At 42.5% G+C, this 5,868-nt stretch overlaps 1 protein-coding gene across 1 annotated transcript in view; it reads right to left on the bottom strand.

Annotated features, from left to right (window-relative positions):
* Window positions 1-5,868, bottom strand: part of LOC102198644 (uncharacterized) — a 36,007-nt gene that overhangs the window by 28,739 nt on the left and 1,400 nt on the right. The window lies entirely within an intron of this gene.

The raw sequence follows: 5,868 nt of genomic DNA, 5'->3' as shown, positions 1-5,868 counted from the left end.
GTGTGTTTGTGAACAGCACCCAGATGCAAACACTAGTGAGAGGAACTGAAGCTTAAACAAAAATCGAGCCCTTATTAGGGCTGATGACAAGAGTGTGAAACAAAACAACTTGAACAGTGGCAGGGGCTAAACTAAGACCCAAACCGGCAACACTAGAAAAGACTATGACGACTATGAACATGATTTTGTGCAGGCATGAAAGAAACTATGAAATACAAACATGAACTAGATACATGAACATGCCCTGAACAAAATGATGAAAACCTTGGAAACCTGAAGTGACATGGAGGGCAGGAAAACAGACAACCTGACGCTGAACAATGGAAGACACACAGGAGGTGATCAGAGGAAGGAGAAACACATGAGGAAACAGTTAAAGTCAGCTTTAATGTCAAAGGCCATATATACAATCATACACAGGAATGTGTATGATTGTTCGGAGGGAGTTCGGAGGGAGGAGGTGAATGCAGGTCTGGAGTTTGTGTGTGTGAGAGCAGAAAGTGAATTCAGCATCCTGACAGCCTGATGGATGAAGCTGTCTGTCAGTCTGCTGGTTCTAGCTTGGAGGCTCTTCAATCTCCTTTCTGATGGCAGCAAACTGAAGAAGCTGTTGGACAGATGAGTGGAGTCACCTGTAATCCAGAGAGCTTTCCAGATGAGCCAGGTTCAGTAGATCTCCTGCAGGGAGGGAAGAGAAGTACCCACAATCCTCTCCACTGCTCTCACTACCATTGTAATTTTTTCCAGCAGGACCCAGTGCAGGAGTCATAGCACACAGTGATCCAGGTGGTGAGGATATCGCTCTCTCTTTTTTGACCAGGAGAGATCTTCTGGGATGTGCACACCCAGGAACTTACCCTCTCCACAGCAGCACCATTGATGGTTAGTGGAGTGTGCAGGGAGTGAGTTCTCCTGAAGTCTATGATGATCTCCTTGGTCTTCTCCACGTTCAGGTACTGGTTGTTGTTGCTGCACCACTCGGCCAGATGAACTTCACCCCTGCAGTAGGTCTCATCGTTGTTGCTGATGTGACCTACCACAGTTGTGTCGTCTGCAAACTTGCCTAAACCTACCCCCTAACCATAACCATAAGAACCATAACCTTGGATGAGAGAAAAATAAGTTAATTTGGGTTTGGTGTTGTGCGCATGCACAGCGTCTGCGCAGAAACGTTGGGTAGGATGTTTTTTGAGGTAGGATGGATTTCCAGAACACCGGTATGCAAACTGAAATGGATCCAGGTTGGGGGGAGGAGATGTTTTGATTTGATGCATGGCTAACCATTCAAAGCACTTCATAATGATGGAGGTGAGAGCGACTGGACAGTAGTCATTAAAGCAGGAGGTAGGTGACTTCGGTACAGGAATGATGGTGGAGGCTTTGAGGCATGTGGGAACAACAGCCTGGCTCAGTGATGTATTACAGATGTCTGTGAAGACATCTGTGGGTTCCACAGCACAGTCCCTCAGTGCTCACCCAGGGATGTTATCAGAACCTGGGGCTTTGCATGTAATGATCCTGGCAAGGGATCTCCACACACTGTCTGGGGATAGTGTCACCACCCGGTTGTTGGAGAGGTGGAGTCTTCTGTGCATCAAAGCAAGCATAGAATTTGTTAAGCTCATCCGGTAAAGAGGTGGAACCGACAGCGGTCTGCGGAGTGGGCTTGTAATCTGTGTTGGTTTCTATTCCTTGCCACAGCCTCTGATTATCTCTGCTGTCGCTGAAGCTTTGTGAAATCCTCCTGGAGTACAGCCTTTTCGCCTCTGATGCCACGTGACAGGTTTGCTCTTGCTGTTCTTAGGCTCACCTCATCCCCAGCTCTGAAGGCTGCATTTCTCAACCTCAGGAGCCTGTAGACCTCACCTGTGAGCCATTGGTTCTGATTGGCCCAAACAGTGATGGCCCTGGTCTCTGTGACATCATCAATGCATTTTGAGATGTAGGCAATGACAACTTCTGTATATTTCTGAAAGTCTGTGGTGCAGTCTGTTTAAAGATCTCCCAGTATGTGGTGGAAAAGCAGTCTTGCAGTGCCTCTGAGGACCCTTCTGGCCACACATGTACCTGCTTACAAACTGGTTTCGTGACTTTGACCAGGGGCCTGTATGCTGGCATTAGCATAACAGAGATGTGATCAGAGGCACCACGGTGGGGGAGGGGCAGGGCTTTGTAATCTTCTCTCTGGGTGGTGAAAAAATTGTCCAAAAAAACAATGACACAAATGAACACAATGACACAGGGAAAGAGAAACTAAACACAATGACAAACACACAATACTCTTTCAAAATAAACCAGGAAACACTGAGGAAATAACAATAATCAAAGAATAAAACAAAAACACACAAAACACTGGGCCGTAGACCCAGTACCGTGACCACTACGAGTTTTTGCTTAGGCAGCGGTTGTCCTTCTCTCCTGGATTGGCTGGAGCTTTCTTTAGCCGCCTTCCCAGCTTTGACAAATGTCCACTGTCCAGCTGGGATAACCACATTTACTCAGGGCCTTCTTGATGTGCTGTTCTTCTGCTTCCCTGGCTGCTGTGTCTGTGGGGATGGTGTTTGCTCTGTGTTGTAGCGTCCTGATGACACCCAGTTTATGCTCCAATGGATGATGAGAGTCAAACCTTGAATACTGATCTGTGCGCGTAGGTTTATGGTACACATCAGCTTTTAGATGTCCCCCCTTACTGATGGAAATCTCACAGTCTAAGAAGGTTAACCTGCCACCTTTCATATCCTCCCTGGTGAATTTGTAGTGTTGGTCCACCGAGTTAATGTGATCCATGAATTGTGGTACCTCCTGAGATTAGATTTTCACGCACGTGTCATCCACATATCTGAACCAATGACTTGGTGGTGTTCCAAGGTAGGATAGCAAATCCCTCTTTTCCACTTCTTCCATGTACATGTTGGCCGCGGAGGGTGAAACTGGGGAACCCATGGCAGACCCATGTTTCTGCCTGTAGTACTGACCCACAATGGAACAATAATACTGACCCTTGGATGTGAAACTGTCATTGCTCAGAGGCCGATGGAGTGGAATGGACTCAAGCGCAGAACCAAGAGATCAGAGGCTTGAAGTGATTTGCAAAAACAAAACTTTTATTTACAAGAATTCCTAACTTAGATTCTCAAGGCAAAGGTGGGCTCCACCCAGAGGAGGAGAGCCGATGCTGTGGAAAGTTACTCAGACTCACCCAGACCATGACAGAAAAAGGTAGAATTAACACACAGTTCCAAAAGCAAACACAACTGATCAGTGCTGAGGCTGGTTCTGTTGCTGAATTTGGGGTCATCCTCTAATCTCTTGCAAACTACCTTCAGTGACTGGAATGCAAGTGAAGGGAGATGTAACATCTCTCTTCACTGACTGTACATGTACTAAGATTGGGGAAACCTGCAGTCAGCTGAGACTGAAAAAGTCACTTGGATGACAAAACATTCTCCCACTGAAAACACAACATCCAGATGAACAGAATCAAGAATCAATTTGGGATTTACAAAAGGTAAACCTGGATGATTGAGCATGCATCAAGACATTATTTTATTAATATCTCTAAAATGATTGCAGCACAAACGAAAATTTTTGCAGCACAAACGTAGCACAAAAGTTTGACACCACTTTTGTTTGATTTGGGTAATGCGTGGGGGCTGGTTGACCTTTTGACCTTTACATTTTCATTAATATCTTTAAAACAGAAGCAGCACAAACAACAATTTTAGTAGCACAAACGTAGCACAGTTGATTGACACCAATTTTGTTTGATTTCCTTAATGTGGGGACTGGTTGACCTCTGATGACCTCTAGAAATTCTTATTAATATCTTTAAAATAGTAGCTGCACAAACTAAAATTTTTGCAGCACAAATGTTTGATACCACTTTTGTTGGATTTGAAGAAGGTTGGGGGTCCAACTTCACTCACATCTTAAATTTCTGTAAGCAGGTGTAGTTGAAACAGCAGTATTTTGTACATATATATTTCAAAGTCTTTTGATTTTTCATACGTCATAACTCTTCATAATTCATATATATTCAACTTCAAATATTATGCACAAATGTGTATCCTAATAATACCAAGTCATGGCTTCTCGTTGCCTTTTGGGTTTATCGCGGTTCTCCAGCTTCCTCTCTTTCGTCTAAAAATGGTTTAATCAGCTTGTGCCACTTGTCTTTTCAAACAGGCTAAATGAACAGAAAGACAGAAACTTCTCATGTACACATTAAATGTTGTGACCAAGAGGAAGAAGTTGTTTACATTAAAAAATCAACAACTTTATTTTGGTTCATATTTGGTGTACATACATAGAAAAATCATTATACACACATAAAACAGAATTCTGCAATTAAAGCCATTCTCAGATCATATGTTTCATTATATAGAAGGAAGCTAAAACTGGTGTTATTGTAACTACAGGAAGATCTGTTATAGTGGCTGTCAGTGAATAAAGCATTAACGCAAAACAAAATGTATAATGTGCATTTATATACAAATCAGCACTGTGGTACATGGGTCCAATGTCGGACTGTTTGGTCACCAGTTTGGCATTCATGATCCTCGCAGGACTAATGCACAGACTGATCCCGACTTTTCTCTGGCAGAAATGATTTGTTGCAACTTTGGTAATGCTGTGACCTCATCAAAGACCATCGACAGCTCAAATGAAAACATTTCCCTGCAGTGTTATTTATGATTAAATATCTAAATGTACTAAGTTCTTAGAGTAAAATATGACTTTTCCTCCTGCGATCATGCCGGAGATTAAAGTCGACTGAGAGAATGTGCACAAAGGGAAAAATAAAGACAATATTATGAGATTGAACTTATATTTCTGCTGCTCCTCATTTGTTTGTAAAACAAATAGATTATAAATGTGAACACTGTCAGAATGGACGTGTTCTTATTTATGGGAAAATGAAGGTGTTTAATTTCTAATGAATTAAAATGAGGACGACATCCCAGAGCAACACTACAAGCTGAGAAACATCAGCTTGTTGGTGTTTCTAGCACAGCTGTAAACGACTCTAATGGTCTAAATAAAAGAAAGCAACTCTAACTACTCACCTTAGTTCGTTATGTGTGTGCATATATAGAACAACAACTCATTTAAATACTGCTCACTCACTGTCTTTAAAGCTAAGAAGCTATACAGAAAATGAATGAAGTATTTGCTATGATCTAATTACATTCATTGTTATAATAGGCTTATGGAATCTTTTGATATGAAATCAGATGAGAGCAGAGAGCAGAAGCGTTAAACACATGAAGCTGTGAGTTAATATTCTGTTGGAGCTGCTCTGTGGTGTAGTGATTGCTTGTGTAATTACTGCTGTCTTGGTCGCTGTTGTCGTTGTGGCTGAGCTTGTAGTTGATTTGGTGGTTGTAGTTGTGGACTTTGTTTGGGGTGTTGTGGCTCTTGTGGTTGACCTTGTTGTTGATTTAATGGTTGTAGGTTCTGGCTTTCTGGTTGTGGTAGTAAAATCTAGGAAAAGACAAACGGGTAATTTGAGCAAATAAACACCTGATGTATAAATCATGTGTTTTGGTCTGTCTGTTAATATTTTCAGTCTGTATTCTAAGATAAGCTAAGCTGCTCCCAGCAAAAGGTTTAAGATTATGCACAGATATGGAAGCGATACCAAACAAAGAAAAAACTGTGTCGGTTTGGTGTGAATATAAAACTGAGGTTTGATTCTTTTAATTTTCCCACAGTGACTTACAGACTGTAGCATTGAGTTTTTCTGATGTCACCACTGGAGGGGGCTGTGGTCCAGCTGGTCCCAGCTCCAGCTTGGCTTCGCACCAGTACTGGGCTCCATCATCTTCTCTTCTGGGAGTGATGTTCAGAGTGAAGGTCTCATTCACT

This window comes from Pundamilia nyererei, unplaced genomic scaffold, assembly GCF_000239375.1.
Source record: "Pundamilia nyererei isolate P.nyererei 1_Seehausen unplaced genomic scaffold, PunNye1.0 scaffold00145, whole genome shotgun sequence".
Taxonomy (NCBI): domain Eukaryota; kingdom Metazoa; phylum Chordata; class Actinopteri; order Cichliformes; family Cichlidae; genus Pundamilia; species Pundamilia nyererei.
This window is presented reverse-complemented; position numbering and strand designations above follow the sequence as displayed.